At 42.0% G+C, this 19718-nt stretch overlaps 1 pseudogene; it reads left to right on the top strand.

Annotated features, from left to right (window-relative positions):
• The first annotated feature begins 3350 nt into the window (after positions 1-3350).
• Positions 3351-3467, top strand: LOC120604177 (uncharacterized; annotated as a pseudogene).
• Positions 3468-19718: the final 16251 nt, after the last annotated feature.

Consider the following 19718-nt stretch of genomic DNA (forward strand, 5'->3'; position numbering starts at 1 on the left):
TGATGAGAAAGGAAAAAGATATAATTTATCGTGGTGACTGGTTATCTGCTAAGATGTGAATATGTGGTTATTCTGATTGACCAAGGAAGCAGTGTGGAGGATGTAAGAAAGGATCCTTGCCATGGTGATGGATAAACTGCATTTGAAGATGAGCTATAAAGCTGACATTTATTAAGCACGTGGCTTATTATGTGCCAGGCATGTACTAACTGGGGCCAAGGAGTTGAGGCCCTCACTATTGGAGCAAAATTAGGGGAGAACACCTCCAAAAACTCAGTAATCAAGATAACTTATATTTTAAGGCAGCATTAAAAAAAATTAACATAAATATCCATAATGAACAAAATATCAAAATTTTAAATAAAGACAGGATCATTAACAGTGTCTTATGAAGTCCTGTTGGAACCTGAAGCAGTAGAGAAAATGTGCATTCCTATATGCATGCATTTATGTATCTTTTTAATGAAAGTATTTTTCCAGAACGTTAGAGAAGTTGAAAAAAGTACTGAAAATTGACAAGTTGGTATATTAAAGCATAATGTTATTTTAAGTATTTTATACTTACCCCAAACAGAATTGATTATAATTTTTTTTTTCTGGCTTTAATGGAAGCAAAATCATCATTAATATTTTCAAAATCTAATTCTGAAAAAAAAATTAACCATTAAAAAATACATAAAAGCATGCATGTGGGGATACACGTTTTCTCTTTTGCCTCAGGCTCCAATGTGGATTCACACAGCCCAGATCCTAATTTTATGAAAAATTTGATATGTTGCTCATCGTGGCTTTTTTCCCCCATTAATTTTGATTTTTAAAAAATATTGCGACAAAATATGATTTATCTCGATTACTGAGTTTTTTTGGCTGCCCCTTAAATTCTATGCCCAAGGCAAGTGCTTCATGGATCTCGCTTAGTCCCAGCCCTAAAGCACTTTACATATTATTCACTAATCGTCCAGTATACTCAGAAAGTAGGCCTTAATATTAGGCCTATTTTGCAGATGAGGAAGCTGAGTGGTAGCTGACCTTTTGGTGTCCCCTAGGCATTTCCCTGCTATGCCAAAGGCTTCCTGTGGGCTCCTGTGACTCTCTGCCCCAGGCCTTGCTGTGGTGCCCTGTCAGCAGAGGGGTGAATGCCATCCTTGACACAGGATAAGCCTCCAGCTTCCTTGCTAGGTGGGGCAGTGCTGAGACTTGCCCTGGCTGCTTCTCCTGGAGGACCCCTGTGGGGCCAAGCCCTGGTTGTCCCCAGTAGTAAGTAACCTGCTCACTGATGTGTTCCACACTGGCCTGCCTCCCTTCCCTGTCTTCATCTCGCCCAGTGTATTTTCGACAGGTGGAAATGATATGAAGTTGAAATGTCGACAACCCTAAATAAAGTTTTATTGGCACACAGCCACGCCCATTATTTACATATCATCTGTGGCTGCTTTTGAGCTATAAGGGCAGAGTCAAATCGTCGGGACAGAGATAAAATGGCTTGCAGAGCCAGAAGTATTTAGAAACCTTTACAGAACAAGCTGTGAGCCCTGCTTGCCCTTCTTACAAAACTATTTTGTAACTTATTTATTAGGTGGTCTTAGATAAGTTCCTTTACTGACTTCTCTGAGTCTCGGATTTTGTAACTGTAAAACGGGGATAAATAATTGCTCCTTATAGTATTTGTGAAAATTTAACATTTGAGGTAATATTCGCAAAGCTTCTAGCATACAGTTCACCTCCCGTAAACATAATTTCCATTTCTACCAAAATAAATTTTATGAAAACATTGTTATCGAAGTTGTCCATTGGCCTGTGAAAGCCTTATTTTGTAACCAGCAGATATTTCTGGTGGGTTGCTCTGGGACAGTGTTTGCATTCCTAGGTAATGGCGGGCCTAATTGCTTGTTAGCTGCGGATTCTTTTAAAGTTGGGCAAGACATTGGAAAGCAAAGAAAAACAAATGCATAAAAACAAAGCAGCATGGAAAATGTCAGTGAGAAACTGGAATCAATATTCAAAATGCATGCATGTCTCAATTTTTCTTTGTTACTGTGTCACTGTTTTGAAAAGTCTAAATTATGCTTGCAAAAATTTAAAGTATGCATACATATGTATGAAAGTATACAACTTAGCAGGGATGAGACAGACAAGCACAACAGTAGGTTCTGCTTAAAATAAGAGGCAGAAACAAGTAGCAAAATTCATTTCTGTACACTAGTTGAGTGATGGGTCACTCCAGTGGACCCTCCTCAGGGATGTATAAACAGACCAGTGATAAACCTAAAGGTTCTTCCATATTTCTCTTGATTCCATCTCTTTTCTTCCATTCCTAAGGTCCAGGCTGCCTTCATTTCTTTTTAGCATCTGGCTTCCCATCCTGGTCTTCAACTGAGGTGATTTTACTCACCAGAGGATTTTTTTTTTTTTTTTGTCATAGCCAGAAAGGTGCTACTGACATCTCTCTAGTGGGTACAGGTCAGGGATGGCTATAAAATCCTACAGTGACATGACAGCATCCCCTCTCCTCCTCCCCCTGCCAGTGGGTTCTCAATTCAACAGCCAGACTGATTTTTACTTTCTAAAATGTACATTTGATCATGTCACTTCCTTGCTTAAGAGTCTTTGTTGGGTTCTCATTGCTCGCAGGGTAAGATCTGAATCCTTATTCACGGTTACAAAAACTCACCCGCCTGTTTCTTGTCTACCTTTCCCCTCATCTCTTTCTCTTGCCCACTCCTGTTTTATAAGTGCACTAAGCATCGCTCACCTACGGCATTTTGCATCAACTGTTTCTAAGGCTGAGTCACTTTTCCACAACCTCTTCACGTTTTTCTGGTCAACACCTCCTATGCGTGAGTAATATCAAATATTAGCTTACAGTGTAGCTCCCCTTGACAGCAGCTACCATCTCTCCAATATGATGCTTGATCTCTTTTGTTGTTAATTGCTCGATTAGTTTTCTGCATTCCTATTTAGACGTGAAGCTCTCCAAGGGCAGGGATCGTGTCGTCTCTTTCACTCTTACACATGCAGTGTCTGGCACTCAGAAGGCTCTCTCAGTAAATATTTGTTGATGAATGGAGTGCTTATGCTAGTTTGTTTATATGGAACAGTCTACTTGGAATGTTGTTAAGACATTTACAAGTGTAGATAGATGTGATAATTCATACTTCTGGGTTGCGATAATACTTATTTGCCATGTAATTATATCAACTGAAAAATGAGGAAAGGAAGTAAAAATCTAAAATGGTAGAATTCGAGAAATGTGAATTGATAGGCTGTTCTAGTTCCTTTGGAGAGAATGGAAGAAGACTGGTTAATTTAATAATAATATTTTAAAAATAAACTAACTTTAAGAATCTCTAGTCTATGGCCATGCCACCCTGAACAAGCCCGATTGTCTGACCTCGGAAGCTAAGCAGGGTCCGGTCTGGTTAGTACTAGGATGGGAGATCACCTAGGAAGACCAGGTGCTGTAGGCCTAAAAAATAAGGGATTGTAAGCTGACAAGGTCTTTGTAATCTGTGAGGTCAACCAAGGGTTGCCTTGCCTAAAAAAAAAAAGAAAAAAAAAAAGAATCTCTAGACAATGGGCAATACAGCTGTCAAGAGCTGCAGGGAACTAAGATTTGACTTTGCAAACTAACAGGTGAGCTTGCCACAGTTTCTTGGATGCTGGCAAGAGACGCGAGACCCTTGGGTCAGAAACAAAGAACTTTATTACTCACAACACAGCAGGCAGCATGAGCTTCATGTTTTTGTCTGTCCCCCCTGACCCCATGTCCCATGTGGGCGATGTGGAGTGGCCTGGGTAGATTCTGCACATACAGTGGGTTTATGTTACAGTTGAGGATCTCTGAGCTTAAGAAACCTCCAATATTATAAGGGGGCTGCTGGCAAATCCACCCAACCTTCGCCTTACACCTTAGGGAGGTGTTATTTATATTATCCTGGTCGGGAACCAAATCTTCTTTCTGCCCTGGAAGCAGACTATCTCTATTTTTCAAGGCTATGGGCTATACAAACATCCTTGAAAAGATAGTCTAGGGCAAAAGCTGTCGCAAGGCACGTAGAAATGCTGCGGAGAATTGTCCCCTCTTCCCCAGAGTCATCATGATACATGGAACTGTTAATGAGCTTTAAACTCAACCTCCTTTCTACCTTTTGAAGTTTGAGATAACATTTCCTTTTATACTCATTTATGTGCAAGAGAGTTGGGATGGAGAGAAAATGTAGAAGCATGCCTGGGTTTTTCAGTATTAAATCATTCTCATGTACACATAGATTGTGCTGGCAAATGTTGGAAAATGCATTTCTCTGGGAATGGCCACCAAACCATCAGCCCCTATTGGTTCCATCTTCCAAATATTTCTTGAATTCACCGGTTCATCTTCACCCCCATTGCCACCATCTTATTTTAGGCTGCTGTTTTCTCTCTTGGAGATTCTGGGAATGGCTTCCTAAGTGGTTCTCCCTTTCTGCTCCAACTACTGCTTAGCCTTTGGAAGCTCAGTGTCCTTATCTCTGAAAGGGACATAGCAATGTTCCTACCCCACGAAATTTTTGTGGGAATTACATGGAATGATGCTAGTAAGCCTGTCAAATACTGAGACTCAACTAATGTGAGTCCTCATGATTTATTACTTCTGTATGCACAGGCCCTGACTTCATACACCCTGTTTGATTTCTTACAACTAACATGTAGTGAACAAGATCTTCAAAGTGAATCACTCCTTACGAATGGAACCCAAGCGTTTTCCCCGGAAAGCTGCCATGCAGAGAGAAAGAGTTTGAAATTAGGAGGAAAGATAAAGTAGATAAGTTGATGCTTACTCTTTGAGGAAATATAATTTGAACTCTTCTCCTGTTGCAAACTGACTCCATTTCACTAGGAATGTACATTTTCTAAGCATATTAGAATTTTTAAAAAATGATTTGAAAGCTCTTCTCTATTCTGTGATTAATTGAACATATTTGGGCCAATACAGGAGGAATAAAATTACCACATCACTATACGTATGCGAGATAAAATATACGATTAAAAATATTTATTATACTGATGTGGAAAAGAATAATATGTTAAACAGATACGCATGTAATAATGCATATTTTCCCCATAAAATTTAATTTATCCCTTGGGCCAGGCATAAACTTTCCTCTTGAACAACTTGCTTTCCAACTATAGATTGCTGAGCTAAACTGCTTAGTTTTACAGCAAATTGATCACTACTATAATATTTCAGGAGCAAAATGATCCTCACCAGTCAGTTTGATTTCAAAGGCCAAAATTTATAGTTTGTTCCTGATTTAGTGATAAGATTTTTTAACATATTGAGCATTTTATCACCTTCTATCAGGACATGGAGTGGAACTTACAAATGAAAAAAAAAAAAGCCAACAAAAAAGGGACCATAAATAATATACTACAGAATGGCAGAAGAGTTTAATATTCCCTTTGGAGCAGTGGGAAATTACTCAGATTTCTGTCCTTGTAAACATATGTCCTGGTCTCTAGGGAAGATGTGTTATACAATCTTTATGCTCCCTGAAAAGGAGTCAAAGACAAAGCCGGAACTCCATACCACAAGGACTTCGTGAAAGTGTAAAGGAAACTTTATCATACGTAGGCTCCCCAGTGTCTCAACTAAAATTTATTCCAGGAAGATGAAATGTAGTTATTCGATATGTGGCACATAGGTGTAGACATTTAATGATGGGAAAGTTCATGACTCAGTAAAGACTACTCCTTGGCTGGTAGCTTAGGACAGAAAACTATAAAATCAAATTACGATAATCATAGAAGCCAGGAGAAAAAAGTAGGCCCATAGAGCTCTATTTATTGAATTTTTGAATTCATTATATACCACCTAGGTTGGAAGCACAGGGAACAGAGTTTTGATAATCTCAAGAGATTTGCAAAGTAAAACTATTTTGTGATTACTATAGTGATTTTTTGGGGGGGAAAACTTAAGTTTGTAAGGGAAAGGACTAGGGCTGAATGAGGCGAGCAATAACAGAGATGATAAAAAACAATCTGCTTGCACCACAATACACTCACGTGCATCTGGAATTCACCTTCTAAAGAGCTGATTTGACGTTAAACCGGTGAAAACAGATGAGGTTGTCTTGGCTTTTGCCACTAAAAATTATTTTATCGCAAACAACGTTTCCATCACGTAGCGGTGTCTACCTGTCCTGACATACGAGTTAAACCATTGATCTGGGGCTTAAACAGGACGTGGAGCTGCAAGGGTCTGTTTTATCACATGTAACTTATGTGTTGAGTCAGCAAGGCCAAAGATGCTTCTGGTAGACATCAAATCTAGACAGCCGGGGTCTGCAAGTTCTTTATTTTTTAACCTTCACTCAGATCCGTTTTAGGAAGAGGGCTGACATTTTCTACCTGTGACATTAAGAATATCTATGCTTGGACAGTGCCCTTGGCTGGTGAATCTTGTTGATAATTTTATATGGAATATTAGCCCTTGCTCTTTCAAATTACATAGCTGCTAGCATTTCAGAAGATGCCTTTTTGGTATGCTTGTTAACATTTATAGGGTTGTTATTATGTGCTTAGTTTTTTTTGTTTGCTAAACATTAATTATTTTTATTTTTTATTTTTATTTTTTTACTATTCTGAAGCATTAAGCTATTGCTGCATAGCAAACAGCTGTAAAAGCTCAGTGACATAGGACATAAGCCCTTACTTCTCTTGCCTGAGGGTGGTCAGCTAAGTGGCCTTTGTCTGGATTGCTTACATATCTGGGTGTCAGCTGGGGCCACTGGGTGATGAGTGACTCGTCTCTACTCCACCTGTCTTGTGTCCTCTGGCAGGCCAGCCTGGGCATGTTCTCATGCCAGTGACAGAAGGCCAAGCAGGACAGACAGGGCTCTGAACTGGCACACTATCATTTCCGCCATAATATATTGGCCAACGCATGTCACAAGGTCAACCCAGATATAAGGGACTCTATCTATTTCTTGAGTAAGACTGTAAAGTGATTTGGATATAGATACAGGGACAAAGAAGAATTGGGGCCCTTAATTCAATCCATCATTTAGCTTATAAATCCTGACCATAATGCGATGAGATAGGTACTACTATTCCCATTTTGCAATGGAGGAAATTAATGCATAGGGTGCTTGGGTAAACAAGAGAAGATCCCCAGCTAGTAAGTGGGAGAGGCAGAAACTGAGGGAGAGTCTGGACTCTTTACTGCTGCACTAGATAGTTGGGTGCTAATGAACACAGAGTCTATAGCTCATTGTCTCAGGCTTTTGAAAATAACACCATCATGGTGGAGTGTGTACTATAAATTTTGGTTTGCAAATGAAGATGCGCAATAGAAATTTATTCTGTGTCTCTCAGCCTGCTCGCTAGCTTGGAGCTCCCACATTCTGCTGAGTAGGCAGAAAAATTAAACTCAGTTCTTTTTGGTGATTCCCCCTTGTGCTGGTTATTTGTCATTATTTTCGGCTGCTGAGCATCTGAGTTCCCTTCTCAAGTCTGAGGAACCCTCAGGTTTACAAGACCAAGTTTGCCCCCAACTCCTGAGATGAAACATCAGACGTGTGCTTTCTCAGCCTGTCTGTCGAGAAGTTCATGACAGGAAGAAGCAAGGATCACACAGAATCCACTCTGCCAGTAACAGTGGTCATATCCAGGTAGAGCCAGAACTTGTTTGGGCATCGGTGTCCAATGTCCAGCACTGTTGACCTTGAGCTACAAAGAGTTGTTGAATAGATTTTTTTTTTCCCATTGAAGTTAATCAGAATTAGCTTCTGTTGCTTGCAACCACGAGCTCTGATCTTTCCTGTTTATACTACAGTTTTGGGGCCTCATGTTACAGAACAGAGAGAGTTTATTCACCCAGAGCTAGTGAAGCCAAACAATAAACACTGAGAATTGCACGGAGAAAGATTGGCTATTTTATTGACAAATTGAGCCATCCAGGAGAACGGGAAGCGAATGCTCAAAAGCCTGAATGCCCCAGTGATGTGTAGATTGCAGATTGTATAGGACAAAATCACAAGACACTGTGGGTTAAGGGTTAGGGTTGTGCTGGGAGCCGGCTGGTTGGAAGTGAGGTAAGAGTAATGAATCACCTCTTCAGGTCCTGAGGACAGTTCTAAGGTCTTGTCTGGTGTCCCTCTGTCAGGTCCACCTTAGGGCTAGAGGCTGAAATGTGATTAAGGTCAAGACATCATGTTTAGCCTGCCAGAGGTCCCACTGTATGATCATTAGTTGGGTCCAGGCAACTGTCTTCGGGATGAAGGGATTTTGCGGAAGATGCTTAGGGCCCTGTTCACCCAGGCTTGCTGTATGACTGTTCCTTTTAGGGGGACTTTCCGACTTCCTCGTGGGCTATAGGGAAGGGGAGCACAGACCTCCCACCTCTCTGAGCCCACAGGCTCCTTCTTTCTCTCTTTTGCTTGCATCCACCTTCTCCATCCTGCCAGGATCCTCCTTCCACTCTAGGGAAATCCCTTTTCTGACATATTTTGCCTTAAATATACTTGGAGTTTGTTTGCAAGCCTCTTCTTCCTCTCTTTTAAAGTCACATTTGTTGATCCCAGGATTTTGGAAAAAAAATTACCCCTAAGCACTTGCAAACAGTTTGCCTTCTGCCGTCCTACCCGTGAGCCTAAGGCACCAGCGGCAGAGCTGATTTCCAAACTGCAGGGCACGGTTCTGTCTCTTTCTCTCACCTCCTACATTTTTTTCTTCAGGTCAAGCCAGCTAGGGCATCTCGAATATCCACATGTCTCTGCGCAATCGACCCCTCTTGTCTCAAAGGTCTCTTGTTTCCCAGTACTTAGAGGCCAAACCCTAATTTCCTTTCAAGGAGTAGAGAGAAAAGCCCCACTGACAGGCATAGGTCCTACTGGGATGAGTGTTTCAAGAGGTAGTTTGGCCATTTGGGGAAATTTTGTATAGACAAAGTCCTTATTTTCCGGAGGCTTATGTTTTGGTGGAATAACTAGTCGAAAACTTGAGCTTTTGGTATCATGTTGCTCTTTTCTGGGGAGAAAATACAGTTCCTAAGCCTGTTCCTCCCCGGAACTCTGGGTTCTTGTCAACGTCATTAGTTCACTGATTTAATAATGTACAGGAATGGGTTCAAGGGAGAACATTTCAAGTGCCCAGGAATAAATGGAATGATAATTTTCATGTCATTTTAAATTAAAGTGGGCTAGAATTACCTATGGAGATTTTATCTTCTGCCCCCTTCCTCTCTCCTCCCCTCTCCTCTGCCTCCCTTCCCTTCCCCTTCCTTCCCTTCTCCTCCTCTCTTTCCTCTTCCTTTCCTCCTCCTTCCTCCTCCCTTTCGGCACTTTTCTCGCACCTCCCTTTCTCTTCTTCTCTTTCATCTTGAAATGGTAATTTTCAAGGATGTCTTTATTCTTTCAAGGACATTTATTGAGAATTTACCATGTATAAGAAATTATGCTAAGCGGTGCCTTTATGTATATATAATAGAACATTAAACAAGTTAGGAATAATGGGGGATACACATAAAGCAATTTTATTTTATCCGTTACTATCACTTAAAACTTTATTAAACTAGGAAGGCTTTTCTCCTGCCCCAGATCATTTTTTTGATCGCTTATTTTAATAGAAATTTCTACAGTTACTTTAAGTTACTAAACACAATCTTAGTTCAGAAATTAGAATGTCTTGTACTGTGTAATAAGCCAACCTCTGAACTTGACTTAAAATGAAATCCCCTCTCCGTACACGTGCTGTCTGCAGAAGCCTGCACTCAGCAAAGAGGGTCATCGACATCTTCTTTCTTCCCTCGCTCCATGTCTACAAGTGTGTTCAAAGCGGTTTCTGACCCCCTCCCTCCTGTTCACGGAATGAGGATGGAGGACAAGTTGGGAGAACGGGAAAGTGTCTGCTTTACTGATACTGCGTGAGATGGCTCCACAGCTCCTGGATCTAGCATGCGCTTAAGCTGACTCATTTACTTCTGGGCATCGTCATTCATGAGGTTTTTGGGGATTCCTCACCCATTGTTAGGAAATGCGCATACAAACATTTCTGCTTTCTTCCATTATATCTTGCTGAGGGGCCAAGGATTTCTGTTGCCATCTGTCTCCCTACTCAGGCAATCCAGGTCCCCCGGTCTTTGTAAGCATCTTGATTGCCGGATTGCACTATCTACGCGCAAGGACGCGTGGGCACTGGGTCTTACTTTCTCCATGGTCCTGGGGACAAAGACCCATTGGTCACAAATCGTTGTTTCGGGATTCAAGTTTCTCCACTTCTTCCCCAATGTTGTCACTTGTGTGGTGCTTCCTCCTTGTCTACAGTCCAAGTCTGACCCTTATTTCCTTTATAAACATACTGCCAAATTTTTCTGTCTCACAGTGAGTCCTTGTGGCATCTTCGTGTTTCCTTTGGGAGAGAATGTTCCTTGGAACAGCGGTGAGGGAGCTAAGCTGAAATAATAGAATAATAGTTCAAAATTTACCCCTGCACTGGATCTTTATTGAACGGCCATCCACGGTTTTTCTGAGACGGGTCGATGCCGGGCAGCACACACTTCCCCGAGTTGGTGGGGGGAGACCAATCCCTGCGCCGAGAGAAGACGGTCCTTTGGTGGAGAGTGTAGAACGAAATTCAACACATACACCAAAGTTAAAAGGAAAGTTTATTAGAGTCAAAGGAAAAGTTTATTAGAGTCAAAGAGAAACTTTATTAGAAAAGGGGTCACACTCCACAGACAGAGTGTGGTGTCCTCTCATAGGCAGAGAGTGAGAGGGACACCACGTGTTTGGGGAATTCAGTATGTATGTCATTCTTTAGTTCCTGTGAGTTATGGCTTAAGGACTTTGTTTTACCCATTTCCTTTGATATGGACACACAGCGAGGAAGGGGAAGAGTATGTCGCATGAAAAGGTAAGAATATGTAGAGCAAAGGCCCGTTGGGTGTTCCCAACCTTTAATCTATGGGTTCCTCGTGGTTTTAGCCATAGGGAATGAATGATTTTATTTTGCGTAGGGCACCATGTTTTTTTCTGCTCCCTTGCGCAGTGGAGAGTGAGTGGGTCGTCAGCAATCCCAGCCCAGATCTTCCTTTGTTCTGCAGGTGTCCTCCTGGCCCAGCCGCAGGGCTGATCAGCATGTTGCAGCCTCTGAATATAGCTTGGTTAACATTTTAATTCTCTTGCCCCCTCCCTGCAAATAAGTTTGTCTCAGAGGTAAAGAAAAAATAAATAAAAGGTTGTTTTCTATAGAAGGAATAAGGCACCAAAGAGAAGGTGTTTGAAAGAACAGAACATGTTTGTGAAAATGGCCGCCACTTCAGAAGGTGTGGTTGGGAAATTTTAATGAAGACGAGCTTGGTGTGTCAAGCTATGGAGCTTGGCCTTTATCCAGCAGTCCATGGGGACACTTTGCGATGTTTTAAACAGGGAAGTGATGTGTTCTAGAAAGGCCATGACACCCAGGCAAAAACAAACAAAAGCTGTGTAAGATCTCTAGAGAAAATTACAAAGCATTAGTGAAGGACAGAAAGTAGGCAGTTTAAAAATAGAGAACACTACTATCTTAAAGCCCTTCCAATATTTGTGTTATTTGTTGGTCTGAATCTCTTGTTTATTTTTTCTCTTGATTACTTTCCTGCTAAATGTAGAAAGAAGAGGATGTTAAATAAAATTTATTTAAATATTTTCTCCTTCCCTTGCTGTTCTTGAGTGCGTAGCTGGAAACTTTAAACAAAATGAAACAAAACCATTTGGGCTGTAGAAATAAGTGGGGAAAAGAAGAAAGTTTCCAAAAAAGTATATTTTTGTGTATATGTATTTGTAATGAATAAATAAATAGGTAGTACATAGTGTTCGTGAAAAAAAATTTGGAGGAATAGACACCTCTAAATATATACAGACATGCTCCAGTTCAGGACAGGAATATATTCTAGGAAGTGTGTCATTAGTTGTACAAACACCATAGAGTGTACTTGCACAAACCGAGATGCTGTGGCCCACTGCCATAACTGAATGTGCTATACTTTTGTACAACTAACGGCACATGGGTCTGTTCACACCAGCACACAGTTGAGTAGCATGATGCTCTACAACATGACAGCCGAGACGTCACTAGGTGGCAGGAATTTTTCAGCTCGAGTGTCATGTTATGGAACCACCCATAACATATGTGGTGTACGTGGTCTGTCACCGATGGCATGTTATGCAGCACATGTACACACGCACATGCACTAATATATATTAATGTTTTGGTGTGGTTTCAAATATTGTATCTTTAATGTTTAATATTTTTAAAAACAATGATTATGTAGTACTTTTGGAATTAGAAGACACATACGTATACCTTTATTTTCTATCTCTGTCTTTATCTCTATGCAGGTGTCACACTCACTGTCCAAAGGCCTCAGCAGGGCTCTCAGGGCCCTGCATGCTTTAGCCCCTCACTGCTTCTAACCTGGTTTCCTTCCTCTCTCCCTCCTGGTCACGTCCCTATAATGCAGTGGACTTCCTGTTCCTCCCTGGTGATGTCGAGCGCATTCCCACTTCACAGCCTCTGCATTTTCTGTTCTCTCTGCCCGCAGGGGTCCGCACGGATCCCTTCTTCGCTTCAGTTAGGTCTTGCTCAGATGTCATGACTCCGGGAAGGCCTTCTCCTTAGCCTGCTTCATGTGTCTTCAGAGCACTTACCTACCCCTGCTGTCAAGTCTATTTATTATCTGCCTATACACCTATCTATGTCTCAACCTATCAATGTAACCTCTGTGAAGACTTTGCCTGTAATAGTCTCTGACACACAGGAACTCTATCTCTTGAATAAATGAGTCGAGATAAATATACAGAAATCATTTGCTTGTAAACAGACAGCAGTGTTACTTTTGTAGAGCGAAGGCTGTAGGAAATATTTGAGAGTCCGTAGCCCCAACTTGGTGCAGCGCAAACATTTTTAGTCATTTTTCATTTGAGACATTTCTTCCTACCGGACAGGGTTTCTCAACCTCCGAACTACCATAATTTTGGGATGGATAATTCTTAGTTTTGAAGGCTGTTCTGTGTATTGCGGGATGTGTAACAGTGTCCCTGGCCTCTACCCATTAGATCCCAGTGACGTCTTCTCTCCCCGACCCCCACCAGTTGTGACAACCGTGAGTGTCTCCAGATGTTGCAAATGTCTTCTGAGGGTCAAAACCTTTCCCTGTTCCCCGTTGAGAAACATAGCTACAAGAGAAGCCCAGAGTCAAATACTTCTTCATCTTTCTAGAAATGCATGCAGCATCAGACAGGGTAAGTTTGGATCTACTGCTATGCTATTAGAGGGGAATGAGTGGAAAATTCTGTCGTGGACTCTTATACTCTAATGAGAGTTACTCAGGTCTGAGTACCTCTCTACATTTTGGTTTTCTTGTTTAGTATAAACGCAATCCAATTTAATCTGCATATAAACACATCTATTGCATATTAAAATCAACATATAAACATCAGGCTGAATGCTTTCTTGAAGAAGCAAACTAAAAAAATTCATGCATATTAATATCACAGATAAGCCAATTATTATATGGAGTAGTAAATAAAAAAACAATATGATTAATCTAAAACTGGGAGCGTCATAAAGCAAAACGTATGATCTTGAGATTAGACTGCTTTAGAAACAAATTATGAATCCTTGCATTTTACATGTAATTTGTTTAAAATTAATTTCCCAGTGTGCTATCTTATTTTTGTTTCACCTAGACCTACACTAATAAGTTTTGTGAAACATTGATATTACTTAAAATCATGACACAGAGAAGAAACCACTTCTCTGCTCTTAATTGAGGCAAAGCACACCGGTTAGCTTCTCAGCTCCCGAGGCCCTGAGGACCTTCAGGTTTGCTGGAATTCTTGATTACACGCTGGAAGGGAGCAGCAATGTGGCTGACCTGGTTTATTAAAAACAGTCAACATTTTAGACTATCTAATAACAATGATAATAACCTTTATAATAAAAACAATGTAACTTTTAAGAACTTACTATATTCTGGGCTCTTAGCATTGTGATTATTTAATTCGATCCTTACAACTCCCTGGAAGTTTGATGTTATTATTAACCCCATTTTTTAGAAGAGGGAGCCGAGAGACTAACCTGCCCAAAGTCATATGCCATTAGTAAGTGGATAAAAGTAGCCTTTGAACTCAGTCTTGTTAGACTCCAAAAACTCATGTTCTTAACCATTATACCACTAGCTGTAGAGATAATGAGCAGGCTACTATGTCCCCTGAATTGCTGCCGTTTGCATCCAACAGGTTTAGTCTGGACGAGAAGATGGCAGGCTGGGCTAAAGGCGTAGTGGAAGGCAAGAAGAGGGGAGATGGGTTTTGCAAACCTAGGGGAAGCGGGATTAGCGGGGGTGGTGACGGGGAGGTTGGGCATGGAGAACAGGGGTAAGAGAAGAGGGTGCCCGGCGTCTGAGCTCTGGTGCTGGGAGGAGGAGGACCTCCTTCACGGAGCCGGGACGCGGGGGCGCGGTGGGAGACGGCGGGTCCTTGTTGTCCCATGCTGGTGTGCAGTGCCTGTGGGATGATGCGGTGAAGGTGTTGGGCAGGCAGTCGGGTGAGCAGGTCGCTTTCCCCCTTGAACTGTGATGCTTCCACATATTTTACCCTTCTTCGCCAGAGTGTAAATGCTTGGAGGGCGGTGTCCGAGCTCTGTTCATCTCTGTCTCCTCAGAAAGCGCGATACATTGCTAGCACCTCAAGAAGTAGGAAGAAAGCTGATCCAGATCCATCTTCGTCTTGCCCTTTTTCTTCCTGGGCCGTGTGCTCCGTTTTCCATTTGCATCTTCCGTTTATTCGGTTCCTCTGTCTAAAGACCGTCATGTTCCAAGCCACATTTCTGTGTATTTTACTCCTTCGTAGCCTTCTAGGCCCACTACGACTTTCATTTTCTCAATGAAAACTCCTTCCGAGCTGCTTCTGAGCACTCGACATAATTGTTTCCTCTTTTTCGTCTTCGAAGCATCGTATTTGTAGCCTTTTTGCAACCCACCATAAGTTTTCTTTTTATACCAATTTATATTTTAAGAACTTCTTCTGGTATCTGGAACATACTAGGCAGGTAACACATGTTAGCTCTCTTTCTTACAGGCTTGTATCATATATGTGTGCCAAGGCATATATGTGTGCCAGGCGCGCATGCCAATGCCTGCAGGGTCCTGCCAAAATGCTAGCGTTGGACCTCGATCACGTCGCTTAACCTCTTTGATCCTCAGTTTCCTCATCTGTGAAACTGGTTCATAATAGCACCTACTTCATAGAGCAGAGGCATAGATGAAATGAATTTAAATATGTAAAGGGCTGAGAAAATTGACACATAGTAAGAGCTGTATAAATATTAGCTGTTCCTTTTACAGGGACCTACGAGTTAAGTGAATCAACTAAGCTGAAATTGAGAAAATGTGCATTGCTTGGTCTGGCTTTAATTTTCTGACTTTTGATGGAGAGGTGGATACCAGGAATATTATGCAAGTTTCTTAAATTTGCTATGAGGAAAACAATAGTTTAAGCATAATGATAAATGAGACTCAGCTTTCTATGTCAGGGGACATCAGGGAGTGGCAGGCCCTGGGGAGAAGTGGGGAGAGCTTGCTCTGTGAAAAGGGGGCGGCCACCAGTCAGGCCAATGTTGTCATGTGGGAATGTAGACCTAATGTTATCACATTGTCAGGTTTTTCTTTTTTCTTTTTTTTTAAGAGAAGCTAGAACCCTGAAATTTTACATGAAATCTCCTAATTTTTAAATGTTGGTAGCTAAATAAAAAAATAAAATTTAATGTGCTCTGCAGTGCTATAAAGCGAGGGTTAAACGAAACACATCTGTAGCCCAGCTCGGCCCCAGCCAACAGTTTGAGACCACTGCTCTATCGTACGATGACCTTTAGGGTTGGAACTGTGGCCTGCCCACCGCAGATAGGCACATAGATGTGAACGGAACTGAATTTTGGTCAAAGAACTCTGGAGTGCTTTCCATACATAAAACCAAGCTTATGCTTAAAAAAAAAAAAAAAAAAAATCAAAACAATATTTCCCATTGTTGCTATTTATTTTTTTTTGTCTTTGTGTGCACATTGGCGTAACAGGCCCTAATGCAGAGAAGCCATAAACTAGGTCATTTCCTTGGGCAGGGAAATTCTCTGAAACAAAAGCAGCAAAAAGTTGATCATTTTCCTGCTAAAAAAGCATGTTACCCACCCACCCCGCCCCCGCCCCCCAAACATACACACAGTTTGATATAACAAAACCAAGCCTCACAAAAATCTTACATTCATGCGGTTTAAAAGCAGGATTTTTAATCACATTAATTTAAGCAGAAATCTTAAATCGGTTTTCCTGTAAGAATGCAATCGGCTGCTTAAGTTTCCCTTAAGACAAGGTTGACCTCTACAAGCAATATAGTTATTTGTTTTTATTTTTCCCCTTCCCTCTGGATGTTTTTTTTTCTTTCCTATTTTATAGAATTCAATAATGGGCGAAGTAGCAAATGAGAAATAAAAATATTCCTGAATACTCCAGGGCATCCGTGGGTATGTAAACAGATATTGTAGTCATTCCCTGAAGTTGAATCATTTGCTTCACTATTTGACTTTATAATTTGAACTCTGCGCTTATTACTAAATTGAACTTGTATATGCTCGCGTATGTCTGTCACCGAATTCTAGCAAATGGCAGGCTTGGAGTATCAAATGTCGAATTACCTATTTCATCTGCGTTTCTGTCGATGTATGTATCTGTCCGTGCATTGATCTGCCTTCCCGTGATCTATCCGGGATGGCATTTCCATGCCTTTGTTTCTCATTCTTTCTTGTTTACCGAGAGCAGGCCTCCCCTCTGTCTCCAATGGCCCTCTCCTCTCGTCTGCAAACGCTCACGGTATAGATATTTCCTTTATTATCCCCTCTAAACTTTCTTTGTTTCCATCTCTGTCTTTTATTATTTCTACTGTGTCATCAGAAACTGACTACTGGAGCCTGCCAATTAGCCTTTGTCTGTCAGCGCCAGCCTGAGCCTCCTGAAGTGTGAGTGTGCAAGGCGAGGCGGACAGGCCGCATTTCGTATGCAGCGCTGTGTCCCCACCTAGAGATATGCCGTTACTGACAAAGGAGCAGTAGATGGGCTCAGATTAGCTGCTGACAAACTTCCTGCGTGCGTGTGTGTGTGCGTGTGCATGTGTGTGTGCGTGCATGTGTGTGTGTGTGTGTGTGTGTGTGTGGTAGGGCCTGGAGGACAGCAACAGGACAGGGAAGGAACCAGGCCCTCAGCATTGAAAAACAAATTTAACTTTTAATATAATTTTTGACTCTGTACCAAAAATGTCAATATTATTCGAATGGTTCCCAGCATGCCTAGTATTGACCTGTGTTAGTGAGTGACAGTGGCAGGGGAGGGGGGAGGGATGGTCACAGTGACAAGGATAACTCACGTTTTTCTGCCTCTCGATCCCTCCTGCTCAGCTCTCCACCATCAAGCGCCCCACCTCCCCAGTGAATATTTCTGGGTACCGTCCAGGGCGAGGCAAATGAGGCACTTGTCTTCGGCAGAGAATTTAAGGGGGCTCCCAAAACTCAATCATCAAGACAAATAATTTAATAGGATATTTTCAAAAATCAAAATTCATGCAAAAAACCCCCAAAAACCACGGCGAACAAAGTATCGACATTTTAAAGACAGGATCAGAGATGGCACCATGCCAAGCCATTTTGGAGCTTGAGGTGTCAGGAAACATCCGTTGTACTGACCCTGTCTTCATTTAAAATGTTGATATTTTGTTCATTGTGTTTTTTTTTTTTGCATATTTTGATTTTTAGCAAGATTGCTTTAAAATATCATTTATGTTGATTACTGTGTTGTTGGTGGCCCCTTGCGTTCTGTGCCCGAGGTGAGTGCCTCGCTGGTCCCGCCCTCGTCCTGTCCCTGAGGGTTTCTTGCATGGACTCATGTCTGTGGCCTCCCTCTGGCTAATACCACTGACTAACATGCATTCAGAGGGCACCGTGGGGGCTGCTGGTACATCTTCTTCTCATTGGGCAAATCCACCTTGTGGAAGGGAATACTGAGAAATGGGGACCCTCAAGATGTCATGGTGTGCTGTGTGCTGTGGAAGTGTAGGGGGCCCCACTATAATGGAGAGGCCCATAACTGATGGAGGGGCCCAGGCAGTCCGCTGGTACCCCATGTATTACAGAGTTTTTGTGGCTGCAGCATCTTCAGTTTTTTACTGGCATTTTTCTACTTCTCCATTAGACTTGGGGATAAGAGTCCAGTAAGGTTTTGGGCAGGAGACAAGTCCAAGGATCCCAAACCATGTTCTATTCAGAATTACCCACTTCTAATAGGTGACTAAGGCCTTTTGTAGTAGGTCAGTCTCACTGTGTTCGAATGCCTCTTCCACTGAGACGAGTTCTGTTCCACGATCTGCTTCAGACCTGCAGGTGAACGTGCCCCCTGCAGGCTTTGCCACCCGTGTCCCCGACACACTCAGTACCTGCCTCTCCTTCGTCACTATCGCTTCACGTTTACTGAGTGCAGAGCGTGATCATTTCCACTTAATCCTCACAGTAATCTCGTCTGATGGGAACAATGATTATCTGCCTTTTGCCAGTGAGGAAGCCAAGGACTCACACAGTAGATTCCCTGGCACCCTCTTGCTCATGATCGGTGGGGCTGGGTTAGAACTCCTATCTCGCTCTGGATTCTGAGCTCTTAACCACTCCCCAGGCTCACATGTGCTCTGTAGGCTTCTATGGAGTCTCAAGCCAGGATGCGCTCGTGGAACCTTATTTGCATGATGGAAAAAATTATCCTTTATTCTACAAATGTTAAGTTACATTATGAAAGTTTTAACTTGAAATGTTTGTTTCAAGCTGTGATTCTTGTCATTTTTCTCCACCTCAACATTTGCATATGTGTGTGTGGGCACACGTGTACCCGCATGCGCGCGCGCACACACACACACACACACACACACACAGCACAATGTCAAAGTTCTGGCACCTGCGCTTGGTTATAATTCAGTCATTAGTCACACGTGTAACTGAGGCAGAGAAACTGTCCCCAGGAGAGGTGTCAGCCTGGTGATGGAATGAAGCATCAGTTGGGGTTGTGGCTGCAAGCAACAGACTGATTCTGGTTAAAACGGAAAAAGCCTGGACTTATTAAAAGAATACTGGCTTCTTACAAAATATCAGGAGAGTCAGAGACTCAGGCATGGCAGCCACATGACAATCTGGTTCCAGGTCCCTTAGCCCTGTCCATTTGACTGTTTACCTCTCTGTAGAGGTGTATTTGTTGAATGCATGCCCTAAATGGGGAGGGTGTAGGGTGGGGGGACTCTATGAGGGGTGAAAAGTCTCTCCAATGACTATCTTAACTTAGAATCATAGCCCTTCCTCAAAGTATAAAGCCTAATGACTCAGAAAGGCTGAATAAGTTGCCCAAGGTTACCACAACCCTTTGAGACAAATAATTCTGTAATAACTCCCATTCCGCAAATGAGAAAATTGAGACCTAGTGAGTATAAATAACTTGCCTAAGGTCGCAGAGCCAGTAGTAAGTGGTAGAACCGGGATTTGGATCCGATTATCTGTCTTCAGAGACCACACTTATAACCATCCGAAAAAAAAAAATCTAAAAATACATTTAGAAAGTTAAAAAATACATTTAAATTTGTGTCTAAATACATGCCCTCGGTTGTCTGGATGAGGGGGCAAAT

This window comes from Pteropus medius, unplaced genomic scaffold (genome assembly GCF_902729225.1).
Source record: "Pteropus medius unplaced genomic scaffold, Ma_sr-lr_union100, whole genome shotgun sequence".
Classification (NCBI taxonomy): domain Eukaryota; kingdom Metazoa; phylum Chordata; class Mammalia; order Chiroptera; family Pteropodidae; genus Pteropus; species Pteropus medius.